The following is a 26,471-nucleotide window of genomic DNA, read 5'->3' as shown; positions in this document are numbered from 1 at the left end:
CTGTTGAGTGATTAGTTGCCGCTGTTTTGAGGCAGTTACCATACAAAAGTGAACGACTTTGATCAGCGTCCTTGCTCCGCAATGCTCACCACAAAGAGCTGCAGCAGAGACACGAAAGAGCCGCGGGTTGCTGACCCCTGGTCTAGAGGGTTTAATGAATCAATGGTTGCATAGATCAGATAAAAAAAAATTAAAAAAAACATGCATCACATGACACAAATCACAATTTAATTGATTCCCTTGAGAATCTAATGTATACCGGAGGTTTATCCAGATGCACACAGCACTTGGACTCACTGTGACTGGAGTGGCTTGGTGTCTGTTTGAGATGATAGGCTTTTAATCCGAACCACAATATGTTTATAACCAAGTATTAAGTGTATGTGCATCAGATAAAAGCTATCAGGTATGTGTAGGAATTTCCATTTCCTTTCCTGTATTTTGCATCTCTGAACAGTAACCTTGTCAAAATACATATTGCATAAGACCCAACATGCAATTTCCAGCAGCGCTACCTTTCCCCCGCTTTACCATCACAAAACTTGAAATGGCCTTACAGTAAAGGACAAATACCGCTTGACTGTTTATTGCCTCAAAAGTCTTCACTCCCTCTCTCTGCCTGCAACTTCACAACCTGCACGCAGTGTATATCGAACACGCCAAGGAACTCAAACACATTTAGCTACAGGTATCGGAATTCATTGTGTTTTCTCCTCACAGTGATCACATAGCTGAGACAAAAGTCTGATATCTAAAGCTTGTTTCTGATCATGTGGGACGTAGGATTGAAATCTGTCCTTTGGTGTGTTTCACTCAAAGGCATGAAATAGTGTTGCCACTGTCCCATTTTCTGCTGATTAGGCCCCTGTTCCTCGGACAGTTGTTGTCCGGTGAGTTTTATGACCACCAGGACGCTGTGTCCTTGTCGTACACTCAGTGTGGAGGCGCCGGTCTCCGCTTTACCATCTCACCAGGTACTCCGGCTGAACGTGAAAGCGGAACAAAAAAAAGAATAGAAAAAAAGGTAGTCAAGGCCCACGCAGAAAGATACCCTCTGATTATGGCAGTTAGGGCTTATTGTGTGTGGGGAAAGGTAGTGATTGAGGTAGGGGCAAGTCCTTGGAAGTCAGTGTGAGGGAGCAGAAACTATGACAGTTATGATGAGGTGTCCTTGATGTGGGTTCTGTGCTTAGCCAGCAGGACCAGGGATGGAGCTGTGGGAGAGGGCGAAGGAGCCTCCTGTGGAGGCACTGATCAAATACAGTGTTGAGTATAGCAATGTGAAGTGGAGAAGGGGCAGATAAAGACATAGCCTTCAGTCTGAGTCACAGGGAGTAGGAAGGATTCCTGAGGAAAATTTGAAAACAAAGAAAGAAAATGACAGGCATCTTGAAGGGCTGTGGTAGTGTGCTTCTCAGGCAGCAGAAGAAGGAGCTGGATGTGTTTGACTTTTCCATTCTCATCCTCCCCATGCTGCCCTCATGTACACACTCATGCAATCATAAAACAATCTATTTTTTTGCCTCTACTTCTGCTGGTTCAGTCTTGGTCAAATCGTTTTCTTCAGGGAATTCACCAAGGTTACACCAACTCCAACCTCAAAACATGGCTATTTGGCCGACTATTCAGCTTTTCCGCAACTTGCGAGCAAAACACACGCTGTCGCCCATAATGTTGGAATAATTTTGTTTTCAGACACATTCCTCTGTTTATTCCTATCACATTGTCACAATCATTTCACAAGAAGAGGCAAAAAATATTTTATTCCAACTTCATGTGCAACAGTGTATTATTGTTGATTTATCTCGAGGTGGTCAGTGTCTCCTTCTTATTGTAATTGCATTATTTATTCATGCCTTATCACTCATTAGAGGGCACTCTTCACCCTTGTCCTTAAGCCATATCACCATAATTCTTTTCTTCTTTTAAATATTTTCCATCTGTCTTATTCTTTTATTGATGTTGGTTTATACCCCCCCTCTTGCTCAACCACTAATGCCTCACGTTCTCTATTTTTCTATTCCTTGGTGCTGCCTTTCCCCCTTTTCTCTGTTCATCTTCCTCCGTTGTGCAATAAGGACTCTCTCCAGCAGCTCTCTGATTTGAACCAAGTGTCGGCATTCATCACATCATCCAGGAACAACTCAACAGTCGCACTAAGGTTCTGTATTAGATGGCGAGATGGGATGCGACGAGATGCAGCTTCTACCTAATTTCCAACAGCAGTAAATTGAAAAAAAAAAACAAACAAAAAAAAAAAACACAACAACAATGAAATGGAGGCACCGCGGAACTCCTCTGACAAACTCTAATAACAGATATCAAATCAGCATTTTCAGAATACACTTCCACGAGGTAATCACAAACTCTTGAACTTTTCGGTCTGACTATAAAGAGTGATATCATACCATCCCTGTATGAGTCTGAAATAAGCTGCAGGGGTAACACAAGGGAAATAATACCTTCGAAGGCTAATAATACAATATTGCTTTGGATTAAATATGCATCACCTTGATGTGATATCGCACTTTTATCTCTCTGGTTCTGCAACTCACTTGAGCGCAACAACATTACCTACTGTCTCTCATTTACAAGGCAGCCACATGTATAATCCACAGTGTGTGCGACCGTCAAAAACTCCTGGTGGCAGTGGTGAAAGTCAAGAACACTTCCGTGGAGCTTTTGTCCTGTCTCATGGGAGTTGAAATAGTCATAAAATATTATTGAAGCAAAATTCATCCTTGGAGATAGATCGTCTATTTGTTGTGACACGGCACACCTCTTTAATAATTTAAATAATCTGTTTTAGTTGGTATCTTTGTGCCTGCTCCACATATGTGAAAGGGTGTATTTTGAGCCAAGGAAGGATCTTTCCCTTAACCTAACCCAGTGTTCTTATTGCGTAAAACCAAAACAAGCCAAACTGTGACAGAAAATGAGAAGAAAGGGCAACGGGGAAAAAAAACTAGCAAGTGACATAATAAAATGAAAAAGTAACCATCCACAGTTATACCTTAATCCAAGTCGTTGTCACATTTGCATCCATACACACAAGTCAACTGACTGACTGGGAGAAGGAACAGTTTCCAGTATTAATGCTAATCTAACTGACTCCTGGCTCTAGCTCCACATTTTCAGAGATAGTATGTATGACATTTAAATAATGTAGGTCACATTGGAGCAAACAGACTTGGTTTGTAAATGAAATTTACCAAAAAAGCAGTAACACTGAAATAAAGGCCGGGTCAGTTTTTTGTCCTTTTAAACACAAAAGCAACAAGTAAAAAAAATTAATAAAATTATGCATTTGAAGAACACGAGTATTAAAGCCAGAGGCTTGATATGCGAGCTGTGGGTCTTACAGTCTTTTTTATTCCACATTCTTTGAACAGAAAAAGCCCAAAAAAAAAATAAAATAAAATTTGAATAGCCAAGCAGACATTAAACATTGCATCATCACGGTCAATTTTCTTCTTCTGTGATGTTCGTTCAATTGTTGAACCCATTTTGTGCCCATGTGTAACGTTTCTTTGAATAATTTAACATGAAAAAAAAAATGAAACAGAAACAACTGAAAAGTTGTGTCACAAGTTGCATCATTAAAGTCACTGAGCTGTGAATTAACTGAGTTTTACATGGTCTCGCAATTAATTACCATATGCCTGCTTGAAGTGGAAGTAGCATGCTCATTTCCAACCTCCAAATTTCCATTTAGGGATTCCACTAGGAGAGTTTTGTACGATTTAGTTAATAACAATCCTCTTTTATCTTTTTCTGGTGCTTATATGTAGTCTGAAACAAGCAGTTTTAGTTCTCCTCTCCACATTTACAGATTTGAGAGATGTGCTTGTCACTCATCACCAGCTGACGGTTGGTCACTAATGGATGCTCCAGACCGGTTTCCTAGGTAACCCTCATGTATATTTACCCACCCCAAATGTTTCTGAGTTAAACAAGCAGAACATTAAAATATTTCTCATATTGCTCGTCCAAGCTCATTCATCCAAGGCTCCAAGTTTCACCTGTCATTGATACAACCTGCATGAATTTCATGGTCTGTTCCGTGTGTGCTTCCCTAAAGGCTCCTAAACGTAGAATCTAGTAAATGCGTCATACTGTTGTGGCAGTTCTGAAAGCAAGTTAAAGTAACTGTCTTGATCCTGAATGAAAAGAGCAACTTTTCAAATTGCTCTGTACGTGTTAGAGTATGAATCCAATCCATATGGTGCGAGTGGACAGCATGAGCATCCTTCAACAACAAAATTAGGGCAGATGAAATAAGAGAGAAATTAGAGAAGTCGCTGTTTGATAAGTGTTACTCTCATTAGCGGCGTGTGGTGTAACAAAACCATATGCTGAATTTAATTAAATGCCTAAAATAATATTCAAGTACAGTGTGTGTAATGTTCATTAACCAAGAAGCCCCTGGTTTGACTTGGTTGGTGGATGACCATATGAAGAAAACTGTGATGAGGCTTGTTCAGTGATTACAGCAATACTTTTGCTTTATTTGAGAGCACTTCTTTAATATACTAATTTGATCATTAAAGGAGGAAAATACCAATTAAATAGAATCCCACGTACTCTGCTCTATAAAACTACCTTTTGCTACATCCAGTTTAACTTACCAGCAGGTTTCTCTGAAAGACTGCGGGGCTTTATACTTGTAACAGACAGTGAATGTAACATGCAAAGTGACTGCATATGCATCAGAGCTCTGTAGGAACTCTGCTAACCTGGGCTTTTTTTTTTTTTTTTTACACTTATTAAATTTATATAGTGAGCATAGATGATATGCCACTGGCTCTTCCTCGGGGCATCCTCTGGAGCAATGCAAGCTCAGTAAAATATATTTTGAAGCTATGAGCACTTCCACCTCAATTCAGATGATGCGTAAAAAACGCTCAAAACTGCTTCTAATCTTAAACATTTTCCGCGGTACTTAAGTAGCGGTGAAACAAAGCGAGCGAAGGTGGCTACAGTGTTATTTTTTCCAGGTGTGCCCGCCTTTGTGGTCCCACGAGATGAGAGGGACTGAAATGCATTCTGAGGAGTTCTTTTATTTCTCCCGTAATGAGCCGATAGCCGGCGGGTAGCAGTTCTCTCCTGCTGCGTCTCATTCTGTATTGATAGTCTCCCTTTCAAACACACCTCATCCACCCCCTGTGGCCTGCAGTGCTAAGTTGCTAGCGTGCTTCATAGTTTTCCCTGACACTAACTCTAATCTTTAGACCAGATCTTTCAAATGAGAAGACAAGGGCAGGTTGTGTTCAACGAACATGACACATGTCTGAAAATGGCTTCGTGTTATGCTGATGCGGCTGTTCCTGAGGCGTTCAATTGACAACCCACAGCAGGTGACCACCGATTAATCTCTCCGCCACACTGACAATCAACAAAGTGTAGCAAGCTGCATATGGCAGAGCTATAGCGTGATTGGGTGCAGAGAACACTAATATTCTTTCCGTCCATGGTTTGAACTCTGCAGGTGAAGTGCTTCCGTGCCACATGTGAAAGAAAGAAATGTTCCCCCTTTAGTTTTAAGCTGCATGTTCATTGTTGTTGAGTTGTGTTAAAACTCAGCGAGGCTGTCAAACCTCGCTCATTACTGTTGCCAGAAGGATTAGTGAAAATGCCTGTTTTACAGAAGCAGAACTGATCTTCCAATTATATCTTATCCACATTTTGTCTATATCAGTGGTGGGTAAGGCACTAATTAGAACTAATTAGTTCCTCGCTAGCCAAAAATTGGAGATAACACAGCTTTAAACAAAGCCTGAATGAAAGTTTGATAGAATTCTCTGTGGAAGCCTGTGGTATGTATGTGGCTTAGGGGAGTCCATTTGATGTGGTCCTTTTGGTGATAGATTGGTAAACAAAGCCGAGCTGATCTGGCTATTAGTTAAGACGGCAGCATTAATTTTTATTAAAGGCCGTCTTATATGCAGCAGTCGCTGTAGCAGTAATTAACAAAGGTGCGTTAGTCTAATGAGTCCCCTTGCTGAACCTCATGAGAAAAATTAAGGCGGCTGGATCCAAGGTGTACTTCAACTTCATCTTCATGGAGGTGGTGGGAGAGCTTATTGATTATCTCCTGCTGTTTTTGTCAAGCCAGAGAAAGCCCCGTAGAGGAAGTATGCAGCTCTAGCCCTTCTATCCAAGGTTCAAAGAAACTAAAGGTTTTATGCCGCTTTGAAGGGGTCACAGTGGATAAACTTCAAGGACATAGGTCACATTTTGTTTTAATTAACTTAAACCCACCTTCCCATTGATAGGGGCACAAAGTTATTCTAGGAGGATAAAAACTTAACATGCCTTTTAATACAGTTAGTAGAAATGTATGATATGAAGCGGATTCTAAAATTATAGGAAATATACTTTTAAAACATTTTAAGGTGATTGAATGCTGATAGTGCAAGAATTAGAATTTTATGCATCTGGGCTTCCTTTCACTTTTGACAGTTCGCATGCATTTCTCAATTTGAGTCAGTAACTTTAATAACCAAGCCTTTGCTAGCCAATGATCAAGCGTGTGCAGCAGTGCAACTCATGGCAGTCCAGCCAAACGTACTTACTGATCCAACAACAGAAAGCCAAGCCAATGTCATTCTTCATCTCTTTCCATCTGTAAAGCTCTCTCCAATAAAGCTAGTCTGACATTTATGCCCTGCACATGTGTAAAGCTTTTTGCTCCTCACCCATGGCTTTATGGTTGACAGTTGGTGGCTAGTGGACATTTCAGTCCCTGGTCTAACTGACCTTCCCAGCCCAAATGTTGTCCAAGTGAAACAAGCAGAACATAAGAATATCCCGTGTGGATCGAGCGAGCTTACTCCTAAGCAGTGGTTGCTCGGGTAGTTTCCTTTAGTCCACAGATAGGCCTTGTAGAGTTATTTACATCAATGTTGCATGATATGGATCGCACAACACTGTTCCACATCTTGCCTTCCCTGCTCTGTATTTGGAGCAAAAATACCATCAACGATACTGCCCAGCCACCCAGTGCTCCAACCCACTATTAGTATTTGGTGGTTGGAGCCAAAGAAAAGCTGATAAAAGGGCAATGGGACTTGTAGAGTTTCCTTAAGACGTCTCACCACTCATCCAGTTGCTGAAACTCTACAAGTCCAGCTGCTATTGTTTTTGGATACACTATGCTAATATACTATATATTTATATACTATATACATACTATAATTTTTTTTTGTTGCGGTAAATGTTTAGCGCTCACATCACTCTTTATAAAAATTGTGTTGAAAGTAGTTTAACTTGGTACTTGCTCAATCCACACCTCGTTGTATCGCCCAAGTGGTTTTTCACCTATAATTGCTGAATTTTGTTGATTTCATGGTCTCTTTTCACCACATTGCAGTGAGTCTTCTCCTGTGTATTTGATCCTTTTCTCTTGTCCAATTCCTCCTGTCTCCTCCTGTCCTCCTCTGTCATCTTCTTGGTCAGAACATGCAGTCACTGCTCTGAGTGGCATGAGATGCCACCGTCTCTATTATAAGGAGCAATGGCGTTGTATTTAGGCTTCCAAAATCCCTGCTAATTTGAGAAAACTGCAACAACAAAAATCAATAGTTTTAAACAACTAATACGTTTGTATGTTAGATGCAGCTTTGCTGCCGTTAACCAAGAATGACAATTTAGAGTTACACATTCTTTCACGAGCGCAGCGTCCAGTGTCCTATCAGCTACAAAAAGTTTCAAACTTAAACTGAAAAACAAAACAAAGAAGACCATCCTAATATGCCACCTAATTGTTCATTAATTAGATCATAAATCACGGTGACAATGACAGCTAGTCCCAATTACAAATGCCACGCTTGGCCTAGTCCTCTATCAAGCTTCATTGTCTCTGGAAACCATATTGTGTACAAATCACCTTGTTTATTTAATGCCATAGGCCATATCAAAATGTATAACCTACACACACTTCTTTTTTTTATTTTCCTTTGCGTGGTGACAAGGTACAATAAAATTCAGGAGTGCTACTCTACAGCAATGAAATAATAATGATGCTAGCTGTGGCTACTACTACAAGTAACTTGCTTTCCATATTTATTTCCAAAATAATAAAGCAAAAGACGACTTTGATCTTTGAGTTTTATGTCCAGACCTTATCTTGCTCACCCTTTAATGCAGATGTAAGCATATTTCTCCTCCCGCACCAATCACTGCGTCCACCCGTAGCGTTGGTGGTGTGGTGTTTGCATAGCTTGCTGACCAACACAACTGATGGTTTTAAATAAAGTCTGTATCCCACTCTATACATGGAGACATGTATAATGAGGGGAGGCAGAAAATGATTGACTGCATAATGGCCTGTACATCTCAGTCACATTGGATTTATAGCCGTTTGTTACGTTACTAATTTTATATTGGAGGGCTCAAATTAAAGTGATTCCAACAAACCCATCAATGCAAAGCGCAGCTTAATGCGTGGGTTCTCCTACAAAATTGACACAACACAGACATTTCTTTCCCCAAACATATGCAGAGGAGGCCACACAACATTAATTTACCTTAACTTTAATGTGCTAGACATCAGACCAATGTTGCAGACAATCAAGGTCCTTGTAGAGACTGATTCAGGTGTTGAGAAGTCACAGGTTAGCAGGGTGTCCTCTCAACCAGTGGGTCCCTGAACTCAACACAAACAGTTTCGCCTTCTTTCTCTGCACAGTCCATTTATATTCAGGTTGTGTCTGAATGCCGGCAGTGACAGCTATTTAGCATTATATTTGAATGCCTTTTAAAGGACCTCTTCAAAGGAGTGCAGGCATGGTAACGCGGAATAGAACAAATAGCAGATGGTGTTGAAACTCCATGTTCACATCAGGGGGTGTTGCAAATCTTCATCCTTCATTAATGCCGAGGACAGTAATTTGATAATAGAGTTCGTTTCGCGCGCCTGCTTTCATTGTGTGCTTTTCTGTGAACTACATAAAAGACGGATATATGATGGTGGAAAGAGGTCAGTCATTATGGATGCAGACAAGGACGGGCACCTGACCAGAGAAGTTATTATCTGCTGTGCACTCTGAAGACATGGGAGTGAGGACTGCCAACACACAAATCAATTTATTAGGAGACATAATTGATGGCCATCAGTAGTTCACCAGTGTGAGGCTTTTTAAAGCCACCGCTGTAGTTAGTCATGCAGAAAATCCTGAAAGGATTTTAATTCTCAGGCGTCAGATTCGGTTGGACCGCGGCGCCACGCGATCAAACTCAATCAGAGCCCTTTGTGATGCTACACTAATGGAGGACAAGGTATAGCTTTTTACATTATGTTTGAGTTTATTCAGTGGGGATCCATCTAGTAAAGGGTCTCTAGTGATGAATAACAAACCATCGGACTTAGAACACTGACCATTACTGAGATTTATTAGGTGAAAGGGTTCTTAGAAATGCTTGATCAGGTCTTCAAAAACTGAATTAAAAATAAATGGTACACATATTGTAGGTAACATCTGACTGAGTGGCTGTGGGAGCGGTTCATTCAATGGTCTTTTTTGGGCTTAGTTTTAAGATACCTAAACCTTTTCCTTTGATACCTAATCAATAAATAATCATCTACCATTTATCACTCGCTGATCTTCCTTTATGGAGAGACTTTGCGAACATGTAGACCAGCATGCTAACTCACAAGCTCAAAACCCCATACTGCACTTTCTTGGATCCTTTACGTGCCATAGATTCTGAGAGGTTGATTTTCTTTTGAATAAATCAAGTAGAATGTCGCTTGTTTTGTTTTGTATTTTTTTTTCCTCCGCGCACCAATAACAGAAAAACAACTTGAACTTTTCTCTTTGTCTTTGTTCCAAAAGTCTCATTGTTCTGCATCATCCGCTTGTCTCTTGACCTTATCTCTGTTGAACAAAGCAACAGCACACTCATGCATCCTGTCACCAAGTGCCACACATAATTGGACTGTTAGACTCACCGCCTTAGCTGATCTTATTTGGTTTAGTGTGTTCCTTCGTTCCCCATCTCTCACACTTTGTTATCGCTTTTTCTCACTCTTCTCTTTTTCAACCAATCTATCCTGTCCTCTTTCATTGACCTTAACCCCCATTTAATCCTCCCTTTCTCTTCCCCCCCGCTGAGCTCCCCTCTCTGCATATAGACCTGTGTCGCTAGGCAGTGGGAGGTTCAGACAGAGGCGGGATTCAGAGGTCATTTTACAAGTGTAGCTGCTAATTAAGAGAATTGTAATGAATAATTTCAAAGGGAGACGGTGTCGACACACAATTCAGCCCTCCATTTCATCTTGTGTTTTTCTCTCTTTTGCCTCGGTGTTGCTTCCCTTTTCAAAACTACTCCAAAGCCACTTGATCGCTTTCCATTTCCATGGACACAGACATCTCTCCCCGCACGAATTAGCATGTATCAAAGAACGAGCGCCACTTGGACAAATCCTCCCAATTTTCTCATTCGAGAGATGACATTTAATTCCACGTGTACAGCTCCTCCTGTATCAGTTTCCACCGTTAATTACACTTAGTGACCTTAAGATGAGGTCTCGGGGAATGAAAACATTTTCCACATGTCCAGCAGCTAAGTGAAATACGGTTTCTCATACAATCTGTTGGATGACACAGACATAATCAAAACCACAGCCATTTGGTTTTACTTAAAAACCATTAATTCAGGAACCTTTCTCTGTCATTTACCATTTAGAGAGATTAAAATCCTATATGTTGAAAAGAGAAAATAATAGACATAATTACACATAGTGCTACTTGTATTAAATCATTTAATAGTGCTCACCAAGCTTACAATTAATAGATTCATCCATTTTCTGTACTAATTTGTGCAGGTTACGGCTTGATTACCAAACAGGCAAAGCCGGAAACCGTGTTAAAGCCGCAAATCTTTGGGGGTCTCTCCTGGAACGAATTCAAAAGGGTTATAATTTGTTGCACACATGAAAAGTGCTACAAATAATTGTGAGGCAAATGAAAAGTTAATTGACCATTTAAAAATCCCAGCATGCAGGTGGTGAGAGGTGGGGTAAAGCCTGTACAGGTCACCAGCCAACAACACAGAAAGGCAAATGTTTCCATTGGCATCAACTAGGGTTCAGTGCCTGAAGTTCCAGTACCCAAAAAAACTTTCTTTTGTACTTTAGCTTTACTAAAATTAAGGGTTTTAATTGTAAAAAACAAACAAACAAACAAACAAAAAACCTTAATGACACTTAAAATACTACTGCGGAGCTCTTGGCATCTTTCATTGTCTGTTACTGTTTTCATTACTACCTCATTGCAGACACAGTGTGTGTTTGCAAGTAAAAATGTGAAGTATGAGTGTGAAAGACCCCGTTTGTTTTTTAACAACCTTACACCACAACATTAAAACCACTGACAGGAAAAGTAAGTAATTCATAGTAATAATAAAGTAATAATAATTAGGCATGTACCACCCACCTAGACCCCCCACCCCATGGCAGTGAAACTCCTTGATGGCAGCAGCCATCCCCAGTAGGATGCATCCTGGCGCAGATACATAGATAGGAACAACTCAAAAAACATGAAAAATAGTTGATCTGACCTCCAAATTAGATCCCAAAGTATCTGTGGAACAAGTCTGATTCACAGAGGCCCCTCCAATCAACCCACAGGACCCGAACTCCTCCACTAACAACATTCTGCCTCCCAACACCACAGGACAAACTCAGAAGGCCCCATGCCAATGTCCAGACACAAGGGAGACCTACGCGACTTAAGGAAGCTGGTCATAATGTTACACCTGATAGGTATAGCTACTGACGTTACCACACGTACAGTTTCTTCTTTGGCTGTTGTGGGAAACTTGGGTTTTTTGCTACTAAATCACTTCTATTCTTGTAGAAATCTTTTGTGTTAGACATGACGAGCTGTGAGATGTGATGAACTAAATGTAGCTGCATGGATAACGATACTATCTCACCCAGAGGGGCTGTTGTGCACCCAGCTGACTTGATGTGAACTTCATACCATACCCAAGCCTAGTGTTGGCTCACCTATCCTATCCTGTATAATAAACCAGAGCACCTGGATAAAGGAGACATCCAGTTAGCTAAACATAGGTTAACGTTGTACTAAAATCATCTTATACTTCACATAGGGTCGAACCATCCTCTGCTCAAGTGAAGATTTTGTTGAACTTTTAACACGTGCACAGTGTGTAACAGGAGGATCACTGTTAAAAATAGGTAAGCCAGCAAGTAAGGCAGTGAAATATATTTTTGCAACAGCTACATATGAATTAATCCTTGGAACTGTATAGCTTCTGTCATGGATAGGCCAACATAACCTACAGCTAAAACATTGCAACTGAGATTTTCATCAATAATTCAGGTGTGGGCGCACCCATCTTCATCACATGCTTTTCATTTCAAACTGCTCTGAATGACAGGCAAACGGAAGCCTGGCTGCACGCGTGCGCTGTGCCCCGTGCACGTGGACGCGCGTGAGAAGACAGCGGAGGCAGCCGCGTCTTGTTTCAGGTGATGATATTGCAGCCTAGATTGATGCCGTAGTTCTGCCTCTGCATAGGAATCAATGACATGGCTGCCGGTACGAATCAAGCTCACGGCTGTCAGGAAGTTGAAGTGCAGCTCGGCTTAAATTTGAGACAGGCGGATGGATTGTTTTAAAAAATAATAATAAATAATAATAAAATTTAACTACACTGGGCTGGTAGATATATTGGAAATTTATGTATAATGTTTCATTTATGTGTGTGATGAAAATGTGGGTAAAGCTGTTAGGGTTTCAGGGAGATGATTGGAGGAGGTGTAATGGTAGAGTAGGGAAATAATTGCAACAAATTGCACACAAAATGAATTTTGAATTATTTCTATTGATTTGAATAAAAAATGGAAAAGAAGTCATTCAGCTGGCTGGGGTATGGTTTGTGCTTTTTTGTTTGCCTGAAAGTCATCAACATCAATCCACCAGATGAAATACAGGTTTTTAATATGTGAACAGTAACCTGAGTAACAAGCGAAGGAGGCTTCTTTCTAGCTTCATGCACCTGTGCGCATTCTCTTCCCGGTCACCTCCAAACCGGTGGAGGTGACTGTTAATGGCATCAAGAAGTAAAAACATGTCTGTTGTAATTCCAAGCAAAGTTTTTATTTTTTTTCCTTCACCAGCCTCTGTCACAGGCAACCTTTCATTAGTCCCATCAGCGAGGTAATTCCGAGTAAAATATGAAGGGTGAATGATGTGCGTGAGAAGCCTGGTAATCACAGCGCTGACATGTCCAACCTAGCTTGTGGGGTGGCTAATGAAGAAAACGAGATACTGTCAAAATTCCTTTTTTTTCATTTCTGCAACGCGAGATAGTAACGTTTTAAAGGCACTGAGCTAATATTGTTGGCAAAGCATCTAAACAGTTTTGTCTGAACTTGATTAAACAGCAGTTTATTAAAGGTACATGCTTCTCTGTGGCATGTGATGGTAGATCACCAAGGGTATTAGTCATCTTTCAGTGACATCTAATACAGCATCCCTCCTCACATGTGAGATATTAGTGCGACTTTAAAGACGGAAAGCCACCCTTATCTCTATAAAAAGGTTAGCTCCAGAATTCAAATTGCCTTGTTAGCGTCGGCGCCAGATACCCTTTAGCTCCGTCTCATGCACCTACCCCACAGTGAATGTAAAAGTGTGAAAGTGTATGTGAAGTCAAAGCAGTTTGCATTAGTGTACACACTGTAAGTCACAACAACCATTCTCAAATACATCACTTCCTGTGGTTCCAGCTTGCGTTTCACTCTGATTCACTGAGATGATGGATGGCATGTGTGCTTATGCATCTCCCAGGGTGAACCGAATCGAATACACACACTGGAATAAAACAGGGGGACTCACTGGCTTGTGACTGTCAAATAATGTGCCTACGTTGCCGGTGTCACAGAGGAGGGGCTCCGGTGGCGGGTGCTTGGGAGAGGCTGCTAAATCGTCAGATATTGTGAATGTGAATATAATGAGGAAAACACATGGGAGCGGCACAGAAAGCAGCTGGTGTCAGTTAGAGATAATGAGGCATTTTTAGTTGATTAAAAATAGGAAAATAACATATATCATGAAAAAATGTTGTGTTATGTATATACCTGCCTGTGATTATTTATCGCACCGCCGCAAATTTGAGTAAAGATATTTATTAATTTGTCTGTATTTTATACAAAATCGAAACAAATGTGACCCACTTCTAATGTATATACATATATATATATTTTATGTACTTTGGCAGCTCATCTATTCTTGGCAAAGCACACATACAAAGTCAAATTTTGGTCTTCTGGGTAAATGCATGCACATGTTCTTGCAAAAACAGTCTACTTGTGTAGCATTTTAGGACTTTAATGTATCCCAGCATACTTTTAACCACTGTTATGTCACACAATAAGCAGCAAAGCAAACGAAGATGTCCTGCTGTAATTTTATATGTACAAATTTGAAAAAAGAAAAAAAAAAACCTTGTGATTTAATAGGTTACAGTTTGCTCATTGAAGAAGAAGTTATGGTTTTCTGGTCAAAAGAATGTGGAAGAAGGGGTCTTAAAGAGCCCAGCGCTAATATTGCCCATTCTTAGCCACAGTGGATTGAGGGGCTGCGTAAAAGGTATTAGATAAAAACGAATATTTTTGAAGCCGTGAATCATGCAAAGCTATTCTAGTGGAGTCCCAGGATAAAAATACAGAGCTGGGAATGAGTGTAATAGGCTGCCTTAAAAAAAGAAGAAGAAGAAGCTGTGTTGCTGTACTGTAAGTGTGTGTGCCAGCAGAGTTCCAAGTGCTGCGAACTGTTATCAGGTGAATAAGAAGGAAAAGCCACAGAGGGAGGGTAGTCATGGGAGCGAGTTCTGCAGAAGTCATTTTGGCAGCTAGTGAACACTTCATGCTGAGTAAGGCCAAAAAGTTTTGGATAAGAAAGAGACGAGCAGGCATGCATCATAATTTTGTACAATTCTATGGGGGGAAAGACTGATCATTCCTTCAAATTGTGGTGCAGCACCCAACATATGAAGTGTATAATGAATGATAAAAGCAGTGCGTTTCATTGGAAGGCAATCTGCTTCAGTGTGGTAGTGGCAACATTTAATACCTTGATGATTAATGGTATACTGTAGCAAAATGCTGCCCAGACCTTGAAGTCTGTTAAAGGGGTTTAGCTCCATGGTTTAGAATTGCACTCTTAGAGTTTTCTAAGGACTAAAAACAAAAGCTGCCAAAAGCTAAGCCAAGTGCCAAAAGCTGAAGTCATGCACTGCAAACATCGATAGCTAAATGCAATTTAGTTAACTACAAAAAAGAAGTCAAGTTATTGTAGCCAACGTCTCCTTGATGACAGCTGTCAACAGGAGGCACCATTTTATATAGTTCATTTCTTAAATTATTTTAATGTATTCAGTATTGTTGAGCCCATTCCATCAACAATGTCCAAACTTTATCCTGAAAAACTGGTGTTGTACCAAGTGACCAAGGAAAGTAACTAAAGTTATTCCACTGTTTAAATCAGGTGATCCCAGCATATTTAATAATTATCGTCCCGTGTCTGTTTTACTCCCTTCCCTTTCAAAGGTCTTAGAGAAACTTGTTTACTTGAGAATCATAAAGCATCTGAACAGGAATCACTCTTTTGCAGCTTGTTCACAACATTTCTGCATCATTAGACAATAAAATAAAAATAGTTGCATTATATTTGGACTTTTCTAAAACTTTTGATACAGTTAATTACAGCAGTCTTATTTCAAAATTCAAATTAAAATTCAAATTTGGGTTTCATGATGTCAGGGGACGATGACAGGGAACAATATGTTTCTGTCAACATGCAGAATTCAAATCGAGCTAAGCTTCTTTGTGGGGTACATCAGGGGTCCATTCTGGGACCTCTTCTGTTTTTAATTTAAATGAATAATTAACGTACTTTTACTTTACATTTGCAGATTCTTTTTCCCCAGGGGAGGTATTTCATAAGCCTTTCATCTCTCCTGCACAACAAGCATTTTTATACCATTTTAATGTTTTTGATTTTCAATGTGCAAATAAACAAATCAGATCAAAGTTACTGTCTGGAGTAAGGCGGAGTCATGACATTCCTCAAGAAACCTATGGAAGACGTCATATGGTTTCCTTATAGACAATAGTTTACAAGATAAGAAACGATCAAAATGTCAAAATGTATATGATGTATACAGAAATATCCTGAATTTTAGAATAAAGCTAAAGCTAAACTACCTGTTATAATTGTTAGTCTGAGTGCTGAAGCTGAAAGATTTATAGACTTCACTAAGCTTGTCCAGGTTGTTATTATTATAGTTATTTTTAACAGGCTAAGTGTTATTTAAGTAAAATGAATTTTCTTTGCACATTTGGAAGAGTATCTTTTTGAAATATTATACAAGTACAACTTTGTAGAAGTGGGCATTCACATTTGCATATGGTGATATCTTACACAGTTGTCCACAGGGCAAACAGGCAAACAAATGCGTTTCACACACATATTCACAAAACACTATGCTCATTATTGTAAAATTATTCGTTTGCAAACAATTATATTGTATATTGCAGGGTAATTGTGTCCAATCCTCAGCTGGTTACTCTGTTCCCTTCGCGACATTAACCACATTTGAAAAACAAGTTTTGCATTTATACAATATTTGTCATTGTTTTAGGTTCTGCAGTTGGAGCGCGTTGCGACAGAGCAGTGTTTTCCTCAGTCAAACGCAGATCCTCAGCTCAGAGGGCAGGAAGCCCAGCATGAACGTGCAATCTGGTAATAGAAACTGAAGTCTTTGATACCGGTCCCCATGGGCGGCATCCGCTTGAATTTTGCGATGGGGCTGTGTTAGTCCTGACAGAAGGCTGGTACTGCGGGGTCAGAGCTACAGTGAGAAACAACACGTGCTGAATACATTTGAAAAGCTCCATGCTTTGATATTCAGATCAGCCAGTGATCTGTTGGAAGTAGCCTTGGTGTTGTTATCCACAGGAGTACGCCTGTGGAAATGCTTGTTGACTTTCTGTTGTCTAAAAGCATACAAGGATCTCATGCACTATCTCCAACTTCACTTAATGATTGCACACATGAGACACATGTGGAAACTGCATGGAATGAATACTTGATTCATAATGTAGAGGCAGTGGAATTCACAATCTGTCCTTTAAAACTAATTAGTCAATTTGTTGCGATGTCCAGTGCGGAAACCAGCCAATCGTCTTTCTGGCAGCATCTCAGAAAATAATGAGCCACTGTCTTGTCTTTGTCTTCATATCAGTTCTGGTTCATTCAGAAAAAACCCCACAGGTTTCATTCCAACGCTCCCGAGAAGCAATCAATAGAATAACGTAGATAAAACATTCTATACTCGACCTTTAATTATGTTACCTCCTATCCCATACTGAGATTTAATCAGGGCACAAAATTAACTTTTCCACAGAAGCAAGAATATTGTAACCTTAAAGTTAAATGGGGTTTGTGCTGTATCTAATCACCATATAAAACACCAGTGGTTTCACTTATTGATAATTAACCTTTGAAATATGATTCGCCCACCCTGTGTCTTTTTCTTCCTCTGTCTTTCTAATTAACATAACTCTTTTGAATGCCTGTATTATGTATGTAGTCTGCCTCATTTTTCCTGTTGCTTTAAATATGGTTGTTTCTTGCTGAGTATAATAGTGCCAACTAGCGTAAACCAAACCTTATCAAGAGCACTTAATCTAATCCTCATACCCGTCGTCTGGACATGATCTCATATAGCATCTCAGGTATAGCTGCATAATCTGATCCATGTTATATTGAGCTAAGAGCTATCCGCCATCACGGATGGCTGTGCTCCTGCATGAGGTTCAGCAATGTCAGCCCATCTCACTTGTATCATGCCCTTCCTCTCATGTTCCCAGTCTAATTTCCTCCACTCTAGTTACTAGGATCTCATTAGAATCCCCTTTAGCCTGTCAATCACTACACTGTCATCAATGACTTTCTGTAAGTACGGTATTATGGGCGAGCATGTATACATAAGGACAAAGACAGCACTCGCTAAACAGTCAGTCACTTCCTGTTTTCAGATTCATGCATGTGCACACACATACCTTGTCTTTCTCCTCCCCACATACATAATGTCATGCATTCTGAATTTATAAGCGTGATGATCAGGCCTCCTGGGCTCGAGAGCCGCCTTAGTGCCTCTTCACACAGACTCAGCTGCTGTGGCCGGCATTGACTTGTGATTGGCTTGACAGCTTCATTAAAAAAAAGAGAAGGTGATTGCATTCTGCTACACTCCCATAGCATGCATGAATAACCAGGCTCGGCAGTCGGTGGGAGGTTCCCACTTGAGCTCGGTTCCATTGGGTTTATGTCAGTTTCGATACAAAGCTATCATGTAGGGATGGCTCTGCCTTCCAGCGCTGTCCTGTGAACTGAACTTGTTAGCAAAGGGATTCACCATGTTTGCATGCACAGAAAGGAGCCGGCATATGTGGACATTTGCACGTAGTCAGTAATCAGGCGCATTAATTTCTCACAATCTTTTTGAAGCAAAGCTGCTGATGGACAAAAGATCGACATTTTTCTATGAGATTACAGGCTTTGTCTTGCAAATTCGTTTTCTAAGCCCCTCATCTGAACTGTAATTGTCAGTTGTCAACCTGGATGCTACTACATCAGGTTTTGGCTAATGTTAGCAGCTCTATCCTGCTCTTTGTTGCATTCGTTTCACTCGAAACAGAGTGAAACAGTACAGTACTTGTTTGCCAAGCACATTGGTGTCCTCAGCAGTAAGACTAATCCTAGTATGCTCCACGTATTACATGCCAAGCAACAGGAATTATTTTTGAATAAAATAAAAGCCCGATCCAACATTTTTCATATTCTAACACTAGTGCTTAATATTTCTACTGTGAAATGTGTTTATTTCATCTTTCATTTCCTTGTTCCACGTGGACTATCGGCTAGTAATGATAGTGTCTTTCAGCCAAGGCTATCAGATGGTCGGTCTTCATGGTCTGCGCTTTAAAACACATCCGCATTAGACACCCTTTTAAACTCACTCAATCAGGTCATTAATTAACCAGGGCTGATAAAATCTACTCGTTACAGTTGTCATTTCAGTCCTCTGAATAGTGGTTAATGCACAATAGTAGGCATCCGTTATTATCACGGTAAAGTGTATGTCAGAGACAGAAGTCAATTTAATTCAATTTTATTTATTTATTTATACAGACAAGAGCTACTTGGCCTGAAGGGTTTTTAGACTAAGGGTTGTCCAGCATAAAACAGTTATTTTCAGCATCCTTAATCGCTGGAATCAGTTCAATAAAATGATTTGTTCAAACGATCTCCTTGCTAAGTTTGGGCACCTTGTACTGGGACAGAGTTGGCAAACTGTGTTCAGAACTCTTGATTTAAAAGTTCCTTCAATGTATATTGGAGATGAACACTGTTTCTTTTTAGTTACTTTTAAGAGTTTCTAATTGATCTACAGGTTTGCCGTGGCCTGACTGTCACTCAGGGTTCACGTTCACTGTGTAGTGTGTTACGGAACTTACGGAACATGCTTTCTTTGGGAAAGAAAAGCTCCGACTCCCCCCGTCCTTCTTTTATACAGAGCAGCAGTTTACATTTCAAGTCAATTAAGGCAACCAGGAACATCAAGATGTGCGTTTGTGTTCCTGTGTGACTATAAGCCGATTCAGGCAAATTAGGCAACGTCCGGCCACATTAACTGTTAGCTCCACGTGCAGATAAATGACTCGAATTACTCACTAAGTGACCAAAAGCATCTCTGCATGTTTGCACGCAACTCACTGAGAGCTCATTGAAAAATCAACAGAGAGTTTTGGGATGTAATTCAGTTCAGTTTGTTCACTGAGAATATTTGTTTATTCAAACGCACACTACACGCAGCACTACTCTGCCCTGCTGTTAGAACTGTGTGACATGATCATTTTCTCATTTCAGATGCTGCTGCACAGGTCTGACTCCCAACATTCTTCTTTCATACAGAGCAACATTTTACATTTAAACTTGAAATGTAAAACACTGATTCCGAGTCTGACTGTAATAAGTTCAAATCTGTACGGGTGGATAATGACATTTATTTGTGTAGAATGTATAATTCTGTAATTGCCGTAGCAACATTTTCCATTCATTCATCAAGCTTCTGAATAAGGAGAATGTGTGTGATTGTATGTGTGTGAGACTGAAAGAAAATGCACTTGCTGTGATAATCAGCTGTCTGGGAAAGAGAGTTATTATGTAAACAGAAATATTGAACAAATTTGTTTCTCTAATTATAGCGGCCAGTACAACACTGCTGTTAGAAACACAAGAGATTCTATGTTTGAACAAACCTTTTTTTCCTCATGTATTCGTTGTCATTTCAAAGCCCCAATATTTGATCCACACCTACAGTATCCTCTTGCTGATGATGATCACATACACATTGCAAACAAGGACTGTGAGATAGATTTTTTTTATACAAATAACTTATTGAGTGTTTGTGTAAAACATCTTATTTAGACGTATTTTACTCAGTGAGTTCGTTCACATGCACAGCTTAATCAAGTTACACTGGAAATACGACTTTCTGAATGTGGTCCTTGTTCCACTTTACAAGCAATAGAGAAAATTGAGTAACTGGAGGGGAACATGTCCTCCTCCTCCACAATAGGGGGCGATATGTGTGTTGTCGATGGGTTAATGAAGCCCCTTTTACGTTTGACCTGTTATCTCACATAATAAACAAGAGCTGTTCATGTGTCAGACCAATATTTATATATTAAATATAAATATATATATATTATAAATATACTATCAATATTATTAAATATATATTTTATATATCCAGATGGTTTTTTAATCTCGTACATAATGTGCGCGCTACTTATGGTGCGGATACGATGTGCGCACTCCCTTATGTGGTTCTTCTACCGGCTCTGTTTACCTTCTTCTTCTGCGTCTGACTTTCTTGGGTGTTTTTGTTCCAGGATCATACACCAGCACAGTGATTGTGGCGCATGTGTACACGCACTTAATTGGATAAGGAGAAGCTTTTTTTTTGTTTGTTTGTTTTGTCTGAATGTAAACACATGGCACAGCAGTGAAGTCAAAAACTCGACAAGCTGACTAGTCGGCTTGTTGTTTTCACTGTTGTGCTGTGGCACTCTTAGCATCATGTCGACCAGTCTCCGATCTTGTGACAATAGCAATGTAGATGCTTCCACAGTATGTAGCACATGAGCTGTCTGTCTCAGCCTATGTATTCACATAATTAATTTCAGAATATAGATTGCATTGTTGCAAAGCATTACTTCATCCTGTCTTGTTATTGGTGACATCATCAGCGACTAGCCGGTGTTGACTTGACTTTCACTTTCGCATGATTATTGACTTGAGTTACATCTAAAGTTGTGCAACCCCTAGTAAACACAGACCTTACCAATGGGACTTGCTTGATTGGGTCTAAACCCAATCAAGCAAACTAGGTTTACAGAATCAGGTTATACAGAAGGCTAAAAAAAGTCTCTCCACAATGCAGGCAGTTGGTTCATTGTGCATTATCCTCTAGTAAATTTGAAAATACATTACTTATATAAGCTTTAGTCAAGAAACCATTAGAGCATATGTAGAGAAGATGTTTCGCCGCTCATCCAAGTAGCTTCTTCAGAGAATGGCAGGAAGTTATAGGAATAGGAAACTCTGTGGGTAAAACCCATCAGAAACTCGCTTGACTTGTTTCTGTAGGAACCAGGTACCAGGAAACTTTGTCCGTCAACAACTTTAACCATGAATGGTGCTCTAACAAAATCATTGCGAGAGGCTCCAGTCTCAAGGTGTGGAGCTCAGAGCTAACACTGTCACTCTTTTAGATCTAGCTCGTGGAAGGCTGCTGTCAATTTAGTATTGTAATAACAGTTGTCAGCTGTCAACAGTATATCCAGATGGACTGATTCATTTTAAACATGTCTACAATAAGTAATATGCTCTGTACACGTCTTTCCAAACCTTTTCCACAATGTGAAAAGCAGCTTGTTCTTAAAACATTTGTGTCGATACAGACACTTCAAGTTCTTGGAATACAATGGCGTGTGTGCACAAAATGACTGGTGAGTGTGGTGAGCCAGGCAGTCACTAACCATTATGCAGGATGTCAAGAAAGGGGAGCTCGTCTTTTGAACATAGTTTTGTGGCGAGGAGGAATCTTAACATGCTGGAACCAAAGAAAACAGAGAGAACAAAGAAAACCAGTCGAAATTCTTTTCCAGTGAACAATCCGGCATGTACAGGATATCTGAACGTCTGCCTGTAGTTTAAATCCACTCAAAACAGTTTGCATAGTTTCATGAAGAATTTGAGTTATTTCACTACTATTCTAAATCCCTCTAGACTGTGTAATCGTGCCAGTCCTCCAAGCAGTTTCTCAATTTAAAACACAGGGTAACCAGGCAACAGCAGCAGGAGTCATCCGTGTTTTAATGAGTGCAGCCAACGTATCACTTGGAAGTGACACCTGTGTCTGTGATGAGCTACGTGATGTGATGGCGATTGTTAGGGTTAAATTTGATGATGAGCGATGTTCTCAGAAATGTCACAGACGTAGTCCGAGTCCTCATTGGTTTGATAGTGATTATGTCAAAAGAACAATGTGAATAATAAAGAAGCAACCACGTTGTGCCAGAGTTTTTATAATTTCTCTTTCATATCCACTACATATAGAGAAAATCTACTTTACTATATATAAAGTTGTGTGTATTTAAAGCTACAGTGCGGAACTTTTATGACTTCTCCTGACATTACACATTGTTGAGACATGCATATGTATTGCCTTCACTGACTGTCAGTTTCAGTGTTATCTTCCTGTGAACACTCCTTTCTTTGGTAACATCCTACAGTCTGTTTCAATCGTGCATTTATAAATGGTAACTTCAGAGAAACCAAGTTACATTAGTAACTTTTATCTGTCAGATGTGACTGTCAAGTCTGACACTATATCTGTATTTACTGCAAATAACTATTGTATTGATCATTCCAATTTAAATGTCCATTTGTTAGTTTTCTGTAACCGCTGCATAACCTCAAAGCCAAACAATTATTAAACTACTCTTGATCAATCTAAACGTTATTTCTTTTAAAACGAACATTTTGGAACAATAGTTATTTATATGCTTTATAAAACATAATGTAAAGCTTAAGTGAACAGCTGCAGGCAACGATTTTGTTATATGAAACAGAATCCTTGGAAAACTGTTGTTTATTTGGGTAAATACCACAAAATACTTCATTAATTTTGTGATATAAAAATGTATTCATTCTTTTTGAATCTATTATTTTTGAGGAGCAGGTTTTTAGTGTCTTTTTGACTCTGTCCATAAGGTGATTCCATTTATAATTGTCACCTTTTGGAGGCAATTACATGGCTGGCCCAATCTCATCAGTCAGGGAGACAGTCAGAGAGACAGCTGTTGTAGTGTTTCATTCTTATCTCTTCTGCTTGCTCCCCTTCCCTCTCTGTCTTTCTCTCCTCCCTTCTCCTCCATCTTCCTCAGGCCGGGCGACTGGCACGTCTGGTGACAGCAACTCCTTGGCTCCATCTCACACTGGCTCTCCCTCTCAGAAGACGGAGTGCCCGCTGACAGTTATCAAAGCCGCGTCTGGGCCGACTCCTTGTTTTGACATTAGCCTGTCCTTCAGCGTGTCCTCACCCCCTTGCTTACACAGTTGCAACTGGTCAATTTAAGTCATTAGCTCTGTGACCGCAATAGGACCTGACTGAGTTAGATGGAAAGCCCATGCGGTCCGTCCATTAAAATCAATTCCAGCTCATCTCCATGTCTGAAGCTGTGACTGCTGTGGTAAAGGATTTATTATTTTTTTTTCCTGTATCAATCCTCCAGTACACTAAATCATAAAACGTCAGCAGAGGGGCTACACACACATGGAGGCCGTAAAATTGAGGGTGTTGACCAAAAGGCTCATGTGATCCCTGAAAATTGCAAATGTATCCCAAAAGATTAACTCCAGAGGAATTTCGCTTGCAGCATCACCTTTGTGTACCAAACCAAATTTATTTCTAGGCTTGTTTTCTCTGTCCAGCTGACAGTTTCTTGGCAGAGAAGTGTCCAGCCTACGAGTGGTATGTCAGCCATGTTTATTTTGGATGACAGATGCAATCTGCCCCTGAATCAGCTGACGGGTCAATCTATATCTCATTACTCTTTCCAAACAATATAATCTGGGCTGGGATTCACAAGGTATCATAATGTATTAGGTCGCTGTGACATTATGTAAACTTGGTAGTGCAACTCTTGACTACAATGCAGCAGCAAATCCTGTAAAGCATGTTTTTGTTGTTTTTGTTTTATGTTTTTTCACTTGTAATGCAACAACTTAGATGTTTTATTCTATTTCACACACTTATACATTTACTATTCATCCTCTACCCCAAATCCTTCTTCCTCTCTCTCTCTCTCTTTGCTATTATTCTCTCTTTTTTTTCCAGGGCAGCTCAAAAGCAGGCTTTGCTCGTGTGATTTACTTTCTATTAGGGGATTAAAAATCAATTATGCAGGAAGCCATGCGTAGGCGTGATTATAGCTGCGCATGACGGCACCATTCATCACAGGACCACTCATCTCTGCAGCCGTTAGTTACACAACGCACACCAGGGCCGCCATCTTTTACCATGAACTCTGCCCCTCGTCTTTTACTCAGTATAAACGGAGTACATCCACCCTATAAGATGAATGACTTGGGAGCATTTTTAGTATAAAAAAAAGACTACATAATTTGCACGGCAAAGTGAAGAGGTGGGAATATAAAATGTCCAAAAATATGTCGCGTTATATTCACCAACTGCTGAAGGGAACATCCATCCCAGTTAAATGAAGCAGATTATAGCAATTACAGACCCGTTTGCTGTGAATTGAATAACGCGGTCTCTGGCTTGACAAGACCACGAAACGGAACTGAAATGGCATCAATAAAGAGCCTTCAAATAAGGACCATTATCAGCTGTCACCTATGAAGTTGCTGATACGACTGGAGCTGCTTCCCCCGTAAATAAATTGTGAATTACGTTTTCGTGACGAGCGACTTTTCCCCTTTGTCTATTGGTTAGTGCCGGTTGTTAGAGCAGTGCACTGCTAATCTCAGACACAGGAGAAGACACTTTAGATGAGTTGCCCCGACTCGAATAAGACAAAGTAGAATCTAATACTGAAGTGTGAAGATTCATTTGTGACCTTGGGATCTGTAATAAAATATGCAGAGTTTCTAAGCTTTACTCCATTTTCTTCAGACATTGTAAGATATCTCTGGGAGGCTGACATTAGTCATGACGTTCTACTGTAAAAAAATAAATAAATAAAATAAAATAAAATAACCTGCTACTCCTTAATCTACAGAGGGGCCCTTGACCGATTTGTTGTTGTGGTGATTCACCTGAACGGACGCAGGACATTGATTAGAATTTATTTAGAGCCCGCTTTATCTTGATTAGACTATTCTGTCCTTTCTGGTAATCACTTGACCTTAGCAGATAATCCGTAGGCCTGTTTATTCATTTCAGTGTTGATCAGATATGATGTAACAATAACTCCTGTTAAATCCCAGTGATCCCTATGCTACACAAGCACAATACAAAGTACTTAGACGTCTGGTGCCTTTCACCATCTATTTCAGTATATTTCTGGTCTGGCTAGATAAAGAAGTAGAGGCCCCCGTTCGCTGTGTACAGTCTGTGTCTCTTTGAAAGATTATGAAGGTTTTTCAGACTGCTAATGTGTGGTTGCAAGCACACTGTGGTGTGCAGTGGTTTGCTGGGGGAGAAAACATCAATGCTGGGATGCAGACAGGGCAAACAGGCTGGCGATAAAGGCTGACTTTGTTGCAGGTGCTGAGCCTGAAAGCCCAGGAGGCCTCAGCACTGGAGAGAGGACTAAACTGAACTCCGTCTCAGACAATCCCTCTCGTCCTGCCGCTTCTATCATACGCTGACACAGCTGCAGAGTATCTGCTGCCCGGTCCCTCTAAGGTGCATCACAGACTGCGGTCACCAACATCTGACTCGCTCAAATGGATCCTGCCTTAACCACAAAGGGGAAGAAACAGTGCACGGCAGTGTGCTGTCTGCACAGTTCTATAAACACAGAGTTACTTGCTGTATTGTTTTCTCTGGATGTATTTCAGTCCATTCCATGTGAATGCATCAAAGCATATAAGGTTTTCCCACAAGACCCCATTTATTTATGTAACTCTTCCTCCTCCTCTTCAGTGCAGTCTGAAGACTTAAATTGAATCCAGCGTTAACTTTTTATTGAATGTGTGAAAGTGGGTTCAAGTTGCCTCTCTATCTCAGTGAACCAAGCTTGACCACTTCTGGTCTACCTGATCAGACTTTGGACAATTTTCTATTGGACTGCCACTCACCACCGCCTCCTTAGAAACCTCTGGTGTTGCCTC

At 40.2% G+C, this 26,471-nt stretch overlaps 1 long non-coding RNA gene across 1 annotated transcript in view; it reads left to right on the top strand.

The window, feature by feature from the left end:
• The window catches only part of LOC125010565, a 108,611-nt gene extending 83,200 nt beyond the window's left edge, over nucleotides 1–25,411 (top strand). The window contains exon 3 of the long non-coding RNA XR_007113093.1: nucleotides 23,558–25,411. This is a non-coding gene — a long non-coding RNA (uncharacterized LOC125010565). The remainder of the gene's footprint in view (nucleotides 1–23,557) is intronic.
• Nucleotides 25,412–26,471: the final 1,060 nt, after the last annotated feature.

This window comes from Mugil cephalus, chromosome 7 (assembly GCF_022458985.1).
Source record: "Mugil cephalus isolate CIBA_MC_2020 chromosome 7, CIBA_Mcephalus_1.1, whole genome shotgun sequence".
Taxonomy (NCBI): domain Eukaryota; kingdom Metazoa; phylum Chordata; class Actinopteri; order Mugiliformes; family Mugilidae; genus Mugil; species Mugil cephalus.
This window is presented reverse-complemented; position numbering and strand designations above follow the sequence as displayed.